The sequence below is a fragment of the Zalophus californianus genome, chromosome 9 (assembly GCF_009762305.2).
Source record: "Zalophus californianus isolate mZalCal1 chromosome 9, mZalCal1.pri.v2, whole genome shotgun sequence".
Classification (NCBI taxonomy): Eukaryota; Metazoa; Chordata; class Mammalia; order Carnivora; family Otariidae; genus Zalophus; species Zalophus californianus.
In genome coordinates this window covers 54244582-54262364 of record NC_045603.1, presented here as the reverse complement: position 1 = coordinate 54262364, position 17783 = coordinate 54244582, and positions in this window count along the sequence as shown.

Below are 17783 nucleotides of genomic sequence, written 5' to 3'. Positions count from 1 at the left end.
GCAGGGCTTTCTACACAGTGTTCCAAGGAAATTCAACATGACTGTTACTGAATACATTTCTGGAAAATCAACATGACTGTTCTGAATACATTTCTGGACTGTTCTGAATACATTTCTCCAGTGGTGTGGTTCCAGTATAATTATTTTTGTAAGAGAACTAAAGTTTCTCTTCAACTTGAAGAAAGAAAGAGGCATGAAAATTTTGATGTACTAAAAGCTAGTTGTCAAACAGAAAATAATAATCAGTAGAACATAATGTCTATCTCTCAAATAAAACTTTGGGAACTTTTAGGGAACTCTAAGTATCCTGACTTCAAAACACCTCCAGAACATTTTCCACTCAGTCTTCTTTGCTTCAGAACACAGTCTTTACCTGAAAAAGGCATTCCCTTCATTGTAGAGGCAATTACCACTTTCCTTCATGCCCACCAAAGGTGCAGCCCTACAGAACTTGTGTAGCAAGAAAGCATGCTTCCAAATAGTAAGATGAATGAATACCAGAGGGGAGTTATTAAGCCTACCAATAGGTAGGCTTAATAACAGCCTACAACTTCAGTGAAGTCTGAGAAGCTGAACTATCAAGTAAAAAAGTATTTATATTAAATCACATGATCTCTAGAATTTCTTGCAGATTGATTGAATTAATTTATTGACCAAAAAAGTAATTCAGAGAATCTTCTTTAACACTATTAAAAAGGCAGTATTTTTAATCAAATTAATTTTTGTAATAATCCGAATACATTTCTAAGAAAACTGCCTGCAAGATAAAACTTTTACAACTAATTCCTTTCAATGAAACTTTTTTCTGTATCTAAAATTTAATCTAAGGAACAAAAATCCTCCTATTATCCATGCTTAATCATTCATGCATCTGAATATGGAAAATATGTTTTGATATTTTAATGATAAAATCAAATGTATGCAGCATGCAAAGCAAATTGGGTTGAACTATTTTATTACATACAGATGTTTTGGTACCAATTTAGAGGTATTTCTTTTTGTAGTACCTGGCAATATAATTTTATAGTTTATTGCTGAACATTCCATTAAATCATAAAATAATAATAATTCAATTATGTCATCAAAGAATATATTGTGATAATTTAAACTATGTTTTAACGGTCTCATTAATATAATTAGTCTTAGATAACAAATATGATTGGGCCCCAGTAAGAAATGAGATTTAATTGGCTCATTTCCATAGTTGGAGCTATCCAATTTAACTATAATTTTTCTCTTTTAAAAACACAGTTGTTTCATTTTCACAGAATAAGCCTTCTGAATTAGATATGAGAAGTAGAATTATGGTGAAACTTAAGCATTGGTTTCCATTTATCCCTTAGATCAACCCCAGTGGACCCGTTCCTTAATTTTAATTACTGAATCATGCATGTAATACACATCTTGCCTGTGGCATTCCTAGACAATTCAGCTCTGTCTACATTTGGGGTTTTAGTCTTTAAGAAAAAAGATATTCCTCCTCATATGGATATTAGATTAATAAAATCAGATCATAGCTTTCTAAAACTGGGATATTTTGAACTTAATTTCTAAAATGCAATATTGGTTCTGCTAGCTCTGGTAATTTAGGATTTATGTGTGTTGCTGAAGTTAAGACAAAACCCTTTTAGAAGCTGCCTGGCCAGATTCAACATCACTGAGGTTTTTAGTGATGCTCTCTGAAATGAAATGTTGAGCCAATTCACTCAGAAGAGTAGTAAGGGACCCAGGAAATGGTTTACTGAGAGTGCTTCATCTATAAACATTCAAAGAGACCTGTAGAAGGTGACTTAAGAGGTATGAGAGCATCACATTAAAAAGTATCACTCAGACCCCAGCACTAGATTTGTGCTAAGGAATATGTGATTATCTATATATACCAACCAAAGTGGTAAATTTGGGACCAAAAATTGCATACGTCCTTCCTATTGTCTAAGTGAAGGTACAATGTTTTCTTAAATACTACCTCTGGGAACCAAGTTAAAATATCAGATAGTTTCACCTTCTTAACACTGTTTTAATATACCCTGCCGAAACTTTCACTTTTATAAAAGCTTCAGAGCTTGAGAAATAGTAATACTAATACAAAAAATATTTATTGAACTCTTGCTATGTTCCAGGAAAGTTCCTACTTATCAAATGTAATCTTAAAAACAAGCTTAAATGACGGTTAATGACTCACTTATGGAGACCTACTTATGACTATGTTTCCTAGTTAGAGTTTTCTCCCTCCATATATGTCATTATATTCATAACACTTTGCCTTCCCCTTATATTTTAAATACAGTGTGGATAGGTACAGTGTCTGTTCTAGTCATCATGTATGCCCAGCTCATAACACAAATATCATAATAGATATTTAAAAGCATTTATTGGGTTATAGAATGAAGGGAGGTTTGAGTTAGCAGTTAGAAAATTAGTACATTCTTCTTCAAGAACTCTAAGCTAAAGAAAATAATTAGATGGTATAAATGAATCCTGTTGTGACCCTTTAAAATGTGTGCAATTTGAATAATTTTAAAGAGTAAAAACAGGAAAATCATTATTAAAATGCCTCAATTTCAGTAAAATATCTGAACAATGAAGATTTAGTGACTTTCAAGCTCCCTTCTTTGGCCAGAAATATAACTTCAGCAACACACATAAATCCTATTTGGCCAAAATAAATACATGAGTATATTTGAATGAATTAACACAGTAATCATCTCCTTCAGTGGGGTTACACAGGGCTTATTTCTGCCTGCAAGTGAAACCAGTATGTCCTAAAAACTTAAAGCTAAAATATTCTCTGATCTTGTGTCAAGTGGTGGTTCAGATCCCTAAAGTCTGTTATGCCAATCGGTGTGTATGAACATGGGTTTCAGCTCTGGAGTGTGCCATATTGAATACTCTACCACTTGATGGGCGTTGTATAAACCTTTATCATCTCTCCTCTATCCTGCTCCTCTTCCTGCGCTTCGTTCTTGATTGGTTACATTCCCTGCAGCAACAAGGGAACAAAGCACTTGCTTCAGTGGATCTTTTCCATCTCTGGTTCCTGTTTTCTGCTTTCATCATTTCCAGCTGTTTCCTAATATTTTTTTCCTGTATATATGAAAAAAGACCAAACCCTAAGAGGTATACAAAATAATTCAAGAGATACTCCTCTGAATTTAAAAAGCCAGATGTTCAAAGAAACCCTTCTATAGGGAGGTGTGTTAAATAGTCTTTCATGTGTACAGGTTTATATTATAGCTTCAGATAACAGTAAATGCAGCTTAGCTTATTGCTTAACAAAATGAAATCAAAATTTTCAATTCTGCCCATTTAACTGAGAGATACAACAAATGAAATTTTGTTAAAAACAAATTATTTAATTTAAAAGCATGTTAGCTTGTAGACATTGTTAAGCTAACAACCCATTTCATAGTCAGAAATCTATTTCTGAATAATTAAAGGGGATAATGTTATTTATATGATTAATGGTTAATTAGATTATTTGAATTTTTAACACTATAGAAAATTAATATTGTTGCTTATAAGGTCCTGAATTAATTTCCCTTTTTATTTAAGAAGGTTTTTCTCTCCCAATTTCCTAATGGACTGCTGGATTTGTAAATGAGTCAATTTCAACATTTGATCCCTAGAAGTCCTACTGATATCAAAATGTGTGCACATATCTTATAATCTTAATTTTGAAGTATGTGTTAATGTGTAATAATGACAGATACTTACATAGCATGGATTAGGTGCTTACTATTGTAAGTAGCTTATAAATATTAACTCCTTTTGCCTTTATAATAACCCTATATAATATGTACAATTTTTATTATTGTTTATAGATGAGAAAACAAATTATATAGAGAGGTTATATAATTTGAGGTCACTCAACTAGTAAAAATAGAGCCAAGATTCAAACCAAGGATTGTAGTTCAAGGCAGTATACACTCAGTCACTACTCCCTAATAGAGCTCTACATAAATGACATGAATCTGGAACATGAGAGTTTTTAAAGTTTATTTCAGTTGGCTCAAAATATATTAGGCATCAAGGGGGCCTTCTTTTTAAATGTTTGCATTCTCTCACAAGCTAAACACTCATCCATAACAACTGTTTCTAGTATCTGACTCTTGATCTCAGCTCAGGTCTTGTTCTCAGAGTCTTGAGTTCAAGCCCCAGGTTGGGCTTCACGCTGGGCATGGAGTCTACTATATAATCAATCAATCAATCAATCAATCAATAGTAAATATTATGTAAAAAAGGGGGGCACCTGGGTAGCTTAGTTGGTTAGGCATAACAACTGTTTCTTTCAACTGAAAAACATTTATCGGTGTGCCTTTAAAGAAAACTATTTCTAAACCTTCAGGAAATTGTACAATATTTGTTTTTAGAGTCAATGTTTTTGCTTATAGAAAATGCTTGTAGGAAATTATTCAATGCTTGCCCTTGAGTCATTTTTTTCCTAAAGCATAAACTAAAATGGAGTAAATATTGAAATATTGCCTATAGTTTTAGGTAAATAATTTCTTAATATTATACTGTACACTGAATGTATTGAATGATGACAAGTATATCAATAATAGGAGTAAGAATAAAAATAATTCTCAAATACCATTTCTGTTTTATACTGCTGCATAACATATCATCAAAAACCTAGTGGCTTTAAATGACAAAATTCTTTATTTCTCATGTTTTGGTGTGTTGACCGGACTCACTTGGTATCTAATGGAGTATAAGATAGCCAAAAAGCTAAATGTGGCCTTACTCACAACGTTGGCAGTTGGGCCTGACCTCCAGGTAGGAGATCAGCCAGGATCATTGATCGGTGGCCTTAGTACTTCTGCACGTGGGCCTGTCTACATAATTTCTTGGACTTCCTCACATCATAATGGTTTAGTTTCAAGATGGAGCATTTCAAGTATACAAACACCAACAAGTAAGCTCTTATCCAGCCTTCACATTCATCAGGCTTGTTCATATTTCCTGGCCATAGCTAGTCACATGGCCAAACCCAGAATCAGTATGGGTGGGGACTACAAATGGGCATGAATAGACTGGGGGTGTGGTTCCTTGAGTGCCATCAAACTAATAACTACCATTCAATAAAAAAGTAATATTAGCCCTTACCTAATTTGCCATCTCTGCTTTAAACAATGGGAAGTAGAACTGAAAATCTAGCCCCTGCCATCTTTGCAGACTCAAAGCCAGCATTATATAGACAGCCTCAGCATGACAATAGTGTAGCAGTATTATTTTCTCATTGAATGCCTTGCATATTGTATTTTAGAAATGAATACAGACCCCCTCATCCATTGTTTGAGTTGACTAGAATTTTGTCTTTACTCTCTTTTCTGATATTTTATCAAATTATCTTAAAATTCATTCCCTCTCTTAGATTCAAGCTTTTTTCTGAAAACTAAGTCTGCTTATCTAGCTGCTGACCTCTGTTAGAAAAGTATCACAAACATAGGAAATTTGTTTTAGTAGAATTCTAGCAAAAATTCAGTTGTATGCTTATGTGATTATTCAATTCTGGAGGATCCCATTGTCTAATGAGGGATCTGACGAGTTACAATAATTTTTTAAACAAATATTAATATTTGTGTGTTTCTTAGGTGCTGTACCTTGCCAAACTGGCTACACTTTCAGTGTCCATCTAAGCACATCAGCATAAATCTCCAAAAACTTACATTTCTCTGGTCATTTATTTTATTGCTACATCACAGCTCTTACCTATCCCCTCCTTATTTTGATAGTTTTGACAAATTTATGCATCCATCTAACCATGTTCCCAACAATATTGAGGATATTTCCATAAACCCCACAAGTTCTCTTATATTCTTTGCAAGTTATTCCTCACCTATCACTTTCTCAGACAACCATCTGTCTGATTTCTATCCACTATGCACTAGACACAGTGGTATGTTGACTTAAAAACCATCTCAAACAACAACAACTCTATTTCATAAAGTTTGCCAATTTTGATAGTGTAAATTCTTGTACCATGGCACCATGGCTGATTTTAAGCTACCAAGGTAACATCACTGAATGTAGAATTGGGAAGAAATTTGCAATAGCACACCATTATACAGTATTATATTATTTCTACCTTTCAAATATAGTATGAATATATAAACTCAGCATAGATAAGAAGTGATGTTTTGAGTATTTATTATATATTACTTAATTATAAGTTTATGTAATTCAAATTATAATAGTTGTTTTGTTCAGCTGGCTCACAGAAATCCTGAAAATTTTACAGCTGATATGAGCCAGCTCCAACACAACACTAACAAGATTTGCCTATTCTGTGAAATGAATGCCATATCAGTAGAATTATTCTGTATGCCCTCTTTTTGTTTCTTTTGCACAAATAATGTATCTGAGATTCATGCATGTTATTGCATGCATCGGTAGTTTATTGTCTTTTATTGTCAAATGGTATTCCATTCTATGAATAGAAAACAATTTTTTTAGCCATTTACCTCTTGATCGATATTTGTATTACTTTCTGGTTTGGATTTTACTAATAGAGGTATAAACATTTGTGTAGACTTATACTTTTATTTCTCTCAGATAAAATCCTAGACGTATGCTCGCTGGGTCATAGGGTAAGGGTATGTTTAGCTTTGTAAGAAACTGCCAAAATATCTTCAAGAAGTTTTATAATTTTACTGTCCCACCAGCAATGTATGAGAGTTTAAGTTGAATCACATCCTTGCAACACTTGGGTTTCCAACCTTTGTATTTTTTTTTCATTCTAGTGGGTATGTAGTAGTATTTTATTGTGGCTTTATTTTTTTTTAAGATTTTATTTGTTTATTTAACAGAGAGAGGGAGACAGCGAGAGAGAGAACACAAGCGGGGGGAGTGGGAGAGGGAGAAGCAGGCTTCCCGCGGAGCAGAGAGCCCGGGGTGGGGCTCCATTCCAGGACCCTGGGATCTGACCTGAGCTGAAGGCAGATGCTTAACGACTGAGCCACCCAGCCACCCCTTTATTGTGGCTTTAATTGGATATACACTAATAAATAATTGGTACAAAATTTGTTCTTAAAGTGATCAATGCCTCCATCTTGGACCTGAAAGGCATTCATGGCAGTCTCAACTCATTCTCTCAAGTTGTTATGACTGATAGAATTCAGAGAATTGCCCCAGATTTCCTTCTTGAAGGCCAAGGTAGAGTTTTTGCAATCACTAACATATCTTGCTGTATCTTGGGCTTTAATGCATGGGCCAAGTGGAAAAGGTAATACAGAAATGTAGGGAGAAAGCCACCTGGTATTCTAAGGTAGACATTGATGACTTATGGGAATTGTTCTGCTGGTTGCATCCTGGACTGTGGGTTTCAAAGTTGAACTCAGTGCTGCATATTGGTCTCATCCTGCTGTGCACCTAGTAGATAAAGCATGAATTAAATGCTAGACTTGGCACCATCCTCTTTTGGTCACATAAATCGTCAGAAAATTCACCAGAAGCCAAGGTGACAGAGGAACAAGAGTGGATAACATTGAGAAAACAGTTATCAGGGTCTCCTGCTGTTCTACATATATCTTGCAAGTAGAGACACTGACTGCCCTTTGTCCTAGGCTATTTTCACAGGGTTATTTGTATTGCAAAAGCTTTGGAAAATAGAGATAATATCTTCTTTTGAAGATAATATCTATCTTGCAAAAGATAGACATTCTTACACATTTAGTACAATAGTACAATTAGTAATAAAATGTTTCCTTCTGAAGTAAAGTAGCTACAAGCTTATTGCTGATTATAAAAGATTTGTGTTCCCTAAGCTTAGGGTTCTTCTCCTATAACAATCTACTGCATGTCCAGTTGTCAGCTGGCCCTCTTCATGGTGCTCTGTAGGAACTGAGACTCAGAACCAATGCAAAAAACGTGCTCATGTTTTGGCTACTGTTCTTGTTGTGATTAATAAACTATCCTTCACCTCTGACCCATGAAACTGTGGCAGGCTAACATAACCTTATAAGAAGGGTAAAATCTCAGATTTTTGCAGTTCTTGACAGTGTCTATACCCAGTAAAATCCAAGTAGAAGAATAGTCATAACTGTGTTATTTATTAACAACCAAACTCTGAAAACAAAGTGTCTATTAAAAGGATAATCGATTTTAAAAAGTTTTTATAGTATATCTACTATACAAGGAATACCATACAGCTATAACTGCATGGCTACAAAAATTAAGGAAGTGACAAAGCCAACAACATGGATGAATCTCAAATAAAATATATTGTATGATAGAAAGCACACACAAAATGATACATACAGTATAATTTCATGTATGTAACATACAAGAATGAGTAAAATTCATCAATAGTGATAGATGTCAGGATAATGGTTATGAAGGGGGGTTAGGTATTAACTCCAAAGGAGCATGAGGCAAGATTCTGGAGGAGCAGGGGATGTTCTGGGATATACTTTCATATATATGTGAATATACATATGGAAAAATGCATTTGTCAGTGATTAAGAATAGTATACTCTTGTTATTTTACTGTTACGCTTTAATGAAAACATTTTTTAAATTATTTAAACTTTAGAGTAACTTTTCTTAATAAACTATGGCCTGCAATATTGAGCAAATTGTAATATTGAAGAATACTTGATATTCTAAGAAACTTGAGAGAAGTTATTTTGCTGAATTAAACATGGTATCTCTTGTCTGATAATACCCCTGATTACATTTTATAAATAAAGAAAAAGAAATAAAGAAAGAAAGAAAGAAAGAAAGAAAGAAAGAAAGAAAGAAAGAAAGAAAGAAAGAAAGAAAGAAAGAAAGAAAGAAAGAAAAAGAAAAGAAGGAAGGAAGGAAGGAATTCCGAATAATAGTTTACCTAAGACTTTATTTGCAAATGATTTAAGTTAGTTTAGATAAAGAAAATGTTTTATAGAGCAAGTGCACTATCAAATTTCTAAGATATTTATGTGTATCTCTTCTCCTTAATTATCTATTACTTAATTGCTTATATTAATTATTGCAGGTAAAGTTAATTTTAGCTTAGTTTCAAAAATAATTTTATTATCAAAGCCTAGACTCAGTGTGTATTATTTTTGAAGTGTCCTTTGTGTGTCACCTTTTCATTGATTGAAAGAGAGATGCTATACTCAGATATAGGTTTCTTTTATATATAGAGAGAGATTTCTTTATTTATTTGAGAGAGTGCACATGCATGCAGGTGGGGCAGAGGGAGAAGGAGAAAGAGACAGAATTTTTAAGCAGACTCCTGGCTGAGCATGGAATGGAGCCTGAGCCCAGGGCCCTGAGATCATAACCTGAGATGAAATCAAGGGCAGGCTGCTTCATCGACTGAGCCACTCAGGCACCCCAAGATCTAGGTTTCTGATACTACTTTCCAATAAAAGGAACCAGGACTCCTTGGTGAAATGGCTGATTCTAGGACTGGGAGTGAAGGATGTAGAAGATGAGCCTGAGTACCTTTTAGTTCCAGAAAGTAAGGAAGTGTTCAACAAAGGGAAAAAAAAAAAAAAAGATCCCCAGTGATAGACGTATTAGTCTGCTAGGGCTGCCATAACAAAATACCAGATGGGTGTTTTAAACAACAGAAACTTATTTTCTCACAGATCTGGAGGCCTGAAGTCAAAGATCAAATTTCCATTTGATTTGGTTTCTGGTGAGACCTCTCTTCCTGGCTTATAAACAGCCAACTTAATTCCTGTATCCTCACATGGTCTTTTCTCTATATGCATGTGGGAAAGAGAGGGAGACAAAGAAAGACAGAATGCTTTCTGGTATCTCTTCCTCTTTTCATAAAGACAACTATTCTATTAGATTAGGGTTTTGACATATGAATTTTGGAGAGATACAATTCAGTCCATAACAATGGGTATACATCAAAGGGACACAGATCAGCAGAAAGGGCTCCTAAAGGTAAAAGGTGGAACAAATTGAGCAACAAAACAGATCAATATCAACGAATTCCTATGTTGCAAATATAGGAGTGAGTTAACAAATAAATAGATAAGAAGTATACAATACTCTACATAAATGCTCTGTCCTCAAGAAGAAGGAGTGTAACTCCCTACTCCTGAAGTATAGGCTATGCATGTGACTTCCTCCCAAAGATTACGGTCTGGGAGAGGGAAGTGATAATGTTATAGTGGAGCAAACTGACAAACACTAATTCAGCCAGATGTACAAGGTCAAATCAATAAGGATAAGTCATACTGATATGTTCTTTTGATATGATCTGATGAAAATTGTAGTTTATCTCTGTGATCTTCCTCCTCCTCCCCAAAACATGGAACCCTAGATTAATCATGAGTTAAACATAGACAAATTCCAATAGAGGGACATTCTACAAAACACGTAACCAGTACACCTCAAACTGTCAAGGTCATTATAAACAAGGAAAGTCTGAGAAACTATCACAGGCAAGAAAGCCTAAGAAAACAGGACATCTAAATGTTTATGGTGTCGTGGGTGATCTCCCAGAACAACAACAACAGCAAAAAATGTATTAGGGAAAAACTAAAGATACCTCAACAAAATATGGACTTTATTTAATTAGTAATAATGTATCAGTTTATTGGCTCAATTATGACAAACATAACACACTAATTATCAGGGAAACTGTATATGGGCATGGGTAGGAACTCTCTATGCTATCTTCACTTTTCTATAAATCTAAAACTATTATAAATAAAAGATTTATTGTTAAATTTTAAAAAATAGCTACATATCCTCAGAGAGAGAGATTAGCTGACTTCTAAGGTACGTGACTACTATAAGTTTTAAATGTTTTCCAATTTTCCCTATTTTTTGCAATTATGTTTTTTTATCTCCCACATTTTCTATTAGTCTTTAATCATATTTTTTCAAGGCCCCTTAGGAACACAATCAGTATCTAATTAATTTGCATGTAGTGATAAGTCATCCATGGGTCATTTTCCCTTAGCAACTCTTCATTATTGATGTTTATACACTACTTTATATTGTGCTTGCAGACAATATTTACTATAAAGAAAAGAAATCAACTGGCTCCATAATAGACCCCAGGATTATACTGTAACAAGTACCAGTGTTCTAGGTACATGTTATAGAATTATTGTATTAAATGATTAATGTCTCTTGCTAAAAAGTGAAACAAAAATGACTTGATATTTAATGTCTCATAAGTAAAATATTATTCCAGCAAACAAGAAAATTAGATCCTGACCATAATACCTTGTAAATTGAGAGCATTTTTTTTAACTAAGCTTTCAAATTACTGTTGCTTAATTTAAAAAAAAAAACTCTCATATAAATCTGGCTTCAAATTATCAAATTTGCAGAATGGCAGATACTGGCCAGTTGTCATTTACCAATTTTGTCAAATATGCACATTACTAAAGAGTTTATAATTTATTCCATTGGCCTATAAGAAATGGATATCTCAATGAAGAAAATGGAGAAATGGAGAAACAATGACCCTGATAGAATATAATGCCAAGTCTAACACAATCTAGTATCACAGGAAAAATGGGCTGATCCATTCATTTTATACTGACCAGAATTTTGGCAATTATTTCTTTAAGTAATATATTTATAGAAATATCATAGCTAAGAAATCCAGATGGCAAATCTGTTTATAAATTCACATAACATTATGATCATATCATGTCTCCAGATGTTTAAAATAAAAATTTGAAGATTAGTTATTAATGTAAATATTCCTGAGAAATTTTAATAATTTAAAAATAAACTTAGTATTAATAATTTTGAGGGGTTCATATGCTACACGATTTTCTATCACTGCCCATGTCAAATGAAAATGAGGACATAAATGGACTAAAATGTTAATAATTTTTTAAATTGCATTTTTAGCCCAAATGTCTCATTAATCTTTTTGGTAATTCTGTGAAAGTATATACCCTAATATATATTTTCCTAACAAGAACTCACCAATATAGAACTAAATTCCCTTTTGTATTTAACAAAGCTACATGTACACATGAATAAAAGTTCCAAAAAAAGTGTGAATACATACCTGGAAATAAAATTTTATTTATTTTTATTTTTTTAAGATTTTATTTATTCATTTGACAGAGAGAGACACAGTGAGAGAGGGAACACAAGCAGGGGAAGTGGGAGAGGGAGAAGCAGGCTCTCTACGGAGCAGGGAGCCCGATGCGGGGCTCGATCCCAGGACCCTGGGATCATGACCTGAGCCGAAGGCAGATGCTCAACAACTGAGCCACACAGGCACCCCTGGAAATAAAATTTTAATCTGATTTCCACTGAAAGGAATATATACCTGCACTTGGCCTGCCTAGTCTTAAGCAAGCTAATCATTTAATAAAAAATATGATCATGTCAAAAAATAATTTGGCATGTGAGAGGGACTCAACCAGGTGAAGGGGGATTTGTTTTTATTTTTCCAAATGAATATTTGTAATATATTTTGCAGGAAGAAATTGCTAAATCAATGCATACTTTGTATATCCATTCCAAATATTAGGTATTATAACAGAATTTTCTAAAGGAAAGAATATGGAAGAAGGAAAAGATATTTGATTGGTATGAGTTTTCCAGATTACTCAGAATTGAATTTTTTCTTTATCTGTTATTGTAGTATTATTTTATCTCAAATTCCATTATAGGAATAGAAGTAGATATCCAGCAAAATATAATGAAGTCTATAGATAGAAATTACATTGCAGTAATCATTCCAGAGATGCTAGTAGACACACCATTGACTTTTCTTTTTTTTTTTAATCTTATGAGAGCCATAAAGGGCAGCCTTTTGTTTAATAGCAACTTTGGACATTTATTACTTTGCTTCTAACTATTCTTTTTCTCTTAAATTTATTAAGTTATAAGTGTATCATCTATTTTCTTGAATACTGTGTTATCACTAATCTAACTGGTTCTTATTTCTTCTGCTCTAAATGCACAGGGCACTAATACAATGTCCTTGAATAATTAGTACAATGTTTGTGTCCGTATAGCTAGTATTTCCAATAATATCAGTGAGCTTTTCTATTCAGTGGGAGATAAGCTATAGATTAAAACTTAAGATAAAAGAAATTAAAGTATGTATATGCATGACCCTCCAGTGTCTATGTGTTCTTGTATGAGTGTGAGTAAATGTATGCATGTAATTGCGTGGTGGGAAAACATGTAAACATATTATCTACATCAGACTACTGTCTACTAATCAAACTGACTTTTTTTTTTCTAGTTATGAGATGCTAGTTTGTTGTACTTCCTGAGAATATTTCTTCTTAGAAGAAAGAAGAAGAAAGTCCTGCCTTAAATGACTTTTAGATTCTAAAGGGACAGAAAATAAACAAAATAATTACTGTAATTTCATCGTTCCCAGAGTTCTCTATGTTTCTTGACTTTCCTTTGTAAAATTTAATTATACTTTTCTTTCAAATTTTCAAAATTATTAACCAAACATACTCAAGTAAATAAGTTCCAGAGCAAAGTTTAGTGGTGGAAAACAGGACAGAGAAGAATTAATGAAATTATGGAGATTCAGGCCTTCAGTACAATACCGTCAAATGCTATTCTTGCATTTTAGGTACTTTATAGATTTATTTCAATAAAGGATTAATTCAGTCTATAAAACTATATCTGAAAAAAGTATGTAGACTTCTCTATTGACTCCAGTTATATGATTTTTGCTTTACCTATAAAATTTTATGTCATGATTTACTTCATCTCTTAGCTAACATATTTCAATTATTGACTTCAAAATAAGCATTTTTAAAGTCTCATGAAGACAAGTATTCTGTGAGATCTAAGTTCTCTTTAAACTGAAAAAATTTAGTATAGCTTCTGAATGTTCTATTAATGCATTCTTTATAGAATCTTCCATGGTTATTCAAATGAGAATTCTTCTGATTTGGCTGGTGTAGTGGCTATTCAACTGAAATCAGGAAGCTTGAGGTAAGACATTTGTATTATCCTGACCTTGGCTTTTCCTTTGTTAAATAAGGCCACTATCATAGGTGATGTATACGATTCTTTCCCTAATCAAACTCCTCAATCTATTCCTGTGAAACAGTTCTAAACCTGGGCATTCCCTCTCAGAGCACCCTACCTTTGACCACTTTGGAATCCCCAAAATGAACACCCTCAAGCTAAATTTCAAAAGTGGCTTCCTTGGGGAGCTTGGGTGGCTTGGTGGGTTGAATGCCCAACTCTTGGTTCCAGCTCAGATCATGATCTCAGGGTTGTGAGATGGAGCCCTGTGTGGGGTTCTGTTCTTAGCATGGAGTCTGCTTAAGATTCTTTCTTTCTCCCTCTGCCTTTCCCGCTGCTTTCTCTCTCTCTCTCTCTCTCTCTCTAATAAATAAATAAAATCTTCTTTAAAAAAAAATGTCTTCCTTAGGAGATCTACATAAGCAGAAATTGAGAAGTTTGGAAGAGAGATTTGTTTGAGTAGAGTGATTACAAAAAAATCCAAAAAGAGCAGAGAGCAAAAAAGTCTTATCTTGATTCTGAGCTAACTTTGTGATTACTGCTCTGGTTCTTACTCGTTTCAAACATCCACTTTCTAGCACTCATTGGCCAGCAAGCCTGGTATTGTAGTAACATTAGCAACTGAGATGTACTCAAAAGAAAGTTGTTTTCCTATTTATAATTCAAGACATCTGTTACAAAGTTGTCCTTACTAGAATTTTGTCAACATGATCTGGTCATTTAAGAAACCATTAAAAAATGTTAGAATAATATGACATACTGATGTACAGATTCAAATCTAGATCCATAGGAATAGATGAAAAACTTGAATTATTAAGTCTACTGATGAAAAGATTTGGAGAAAACAATGTTGCTAAGTGAAAGATAATTCTTTGAAAGCATAGTATTTCTAAATGAAATAGTACTTTTTGTTTATTGTCAGAAAAACCTGTGGAAGACTTGGGAATAGTCCAAAAAGAGTATTTGGTGTCTTTCATTTGGGAAACTAGGTTCCTTCTAAGTTACCTGTCTGAATTATTTCTACCTTTTACTGTCTTTGATCTATTTTACAACTGTATAAATTACAGAAAACAGAAAACAATGCATATTAATTGTGTTCACAGAAAAGCAAATTAGTTGTCTCCAGTGTACTAATTATTGTCCTGTGGACAGACTTGTTTTTACTACATGTAAATTCATTTCAGTATTCCTCTTCTGCCTACATATATGTGATATTTTAATTTTCTTTTAACCACTTGAAACATTTTATGGATCCTCCCATTAAAGAAGTAACGTCTTTTACATCTGTTTATTTTATATTGTTATGGGAGTCATTTTACTATTTTTATTCTTTAGTAGTATTCAAGCATTTGTATTTACAAAAATGGGATCAATAAGGATAATAAGACATTTTTGGGCTATCTTTCGCTTTTTTTTTAATTCTTTTTTACTTGGGAAGTTCAGAAAGGTGCTGATCATTTGAGGGCATATCACAGATATGTTGCCTTGCTATATATATGGTACACACACACACACACACACATACACACATACATACTTCACAGTTCAAGTGTGGCTTATATGACTTATCTATATTTTCTACAATATGTTAGTAACAGAGATGTCCTGTGATCTCCAGGAAAGACACAGCTGTGACCAGAGGTCATTTTTATCTGCAAAGGCTCAGAAATCAAATCTAAAAATGTATTCGTTTTGCTTTAAAAATGAATTAATTTTAATGGGGAACAGATTTTCAAAAGATAGTAGGTAAGTCTCTTTATCTTTTCGGTAGGAATATAGTCTTCCATTATTTATATTCATCCAGTTGCCAGCTACCTGATTTTAGTTATGAGGTGACATGCCTAAATAAAAATCCCCTGGCCTCACTGCCTGAAACTAATAAACCTATATTTACTACAAAGGTTGTTCTCAATTCCTATAGATGCATATGAACAAAATAAATATGCAAGACATCACAGGACAAAAGAATGCAAATTGACTCTATTAGCCTTACAGTCTATCCACAAACATAAACAAGGCAAAGTCCCTGTTAAATTATTGATAACCTGCTTCAACCTCTAGTAATTCTTTTCAATGGAGAAGTAAACATTCACATTAAAGGCTATAAAAATGGTCAATTAAGTCATAACTACTTGCCTGGTAGCTGTTTTCCCAATGTAGGTCTAAATCATGCACATTTATAATTTTGGGTTTATTGTATGTCCTTAATTTATAAATAACCATTAAAATACGTTTAACCAATTTAAGAATAATAGGTGTCCTCTGTTATTTTGTTTTGTTTTTCTGAATTTGCATGTGGAAACAGTATATTTTTTAATATCCATGATAATACTATAAATTTTTTTATTATTAAGGACCTTTATTAGTAGCAGATAATATTTGTATATGTTTAATCACAGAATTTATTTGAACGAAATTATTTCTTACAGTGCAGTGCAATTAAAGTTGCATTTCTAGCCTATGTCCTATACAAAAGAATAGTCTCTAAGTTTCAAAAATGTCAAGGAAAAATAAAACAATATCACTGGGGTACCTGGGGCACCAGTTGGTTAAGTGTCTGCCTTCAGCTCAGGTCATGATCTCCAGATCCTGGGATGGAGCCCTATGTCAGGCTCCCTGCTCAGTGAGGAGTCTGCTTCTCCTGCTCTCTCTGCCTCTCCCCCTGCTTGTGCTCTCTCTGTCTCTCTCTCAAATGAATAAATAAAATCTTTTAAAAAGTAATAAGAAAACAATATCACTGCTTATGTTGTAATGGGAAAAGCATGAAGATTACAGTTAGTTTCTTTGATTTAGATAGCTTAGGAAAATTAATGTACACATGTAAAACTCAATACCTATGGTCGTTCATGTTGTACTTTGGGAAGAGATACTCTAGGAGGATTTATTATTAATGATTGCTATGATCTGAATGTTTCTGTCCTGTCCCCCCAAATTCGTATATTGAAATCCTAACTGCCATTAATGATAGTATTAGGAGGTAGGCCTTCGGGGAGGTGATTAGGTCATGAAGGTGGAGCTCTCATGAATAAGATTAGCACCTTATAAAAGAAGCTCCAAAGGGATCTCTAATTCTTGCCACTATATGAAGATGTAACTAGAAGCTGCTGGCTATGAACCAGGAAGGGAACTCTTGCTAGATGGCATCGTGCTGGCATCTTGATCTTGGACTTTCCACCTTCCAAAACTGTGAGCAATAAAATTTTGTTGTTTATAAGCCACTCAGTAATATTTTGTTATAGCAGCCTGAACAGACTAAGACAATGATACAGACACATAGCAGAATATGAATGTTTTTATATGAAAACTTACCAATTATATAAATATATATTTTTGTCACTTTGTTGCATCAGTAAAATCAAATGTACATGTTTTTTCTCAACTACTAAGAAGTTTTGAAAGTTGAGGCTTCCATAACTTTTAAGAAAGTTTTGGTCCTGGTTTTTCAGTTGTAATCATTTTAGCTCCAGAATTATTAGAATTGTAAGCAGTCCCTGGGAGACTGTCCAAGAGGAGAGGTGGCCAATGAACCAGGATTAGCCAGATGAATATTTTTACCAAAGGCCACTGTAAGAAAAATCTGGAAACAAGAAGCTTGTAGGAGACGAGAAATCGCTGCTGACTGCCTCACTTCCACAGATACAATATCCTGTGCCCAGGGCCTAAATGAGTTAAGTTGCCTATCAGTATGTGCAGAGGTAATTTACCTTTGATAACTGCCACCTCTAATTTACTGACAGGAATGGTCATTACCTGTACCATAAGACCATATCTGTGGACAACTATTTACCTGATGACTGGGATACCTAAGCCATCCCACACTCCCACCCCCCAAAAAAGGGAAAGTCCATAAACACAAGTTG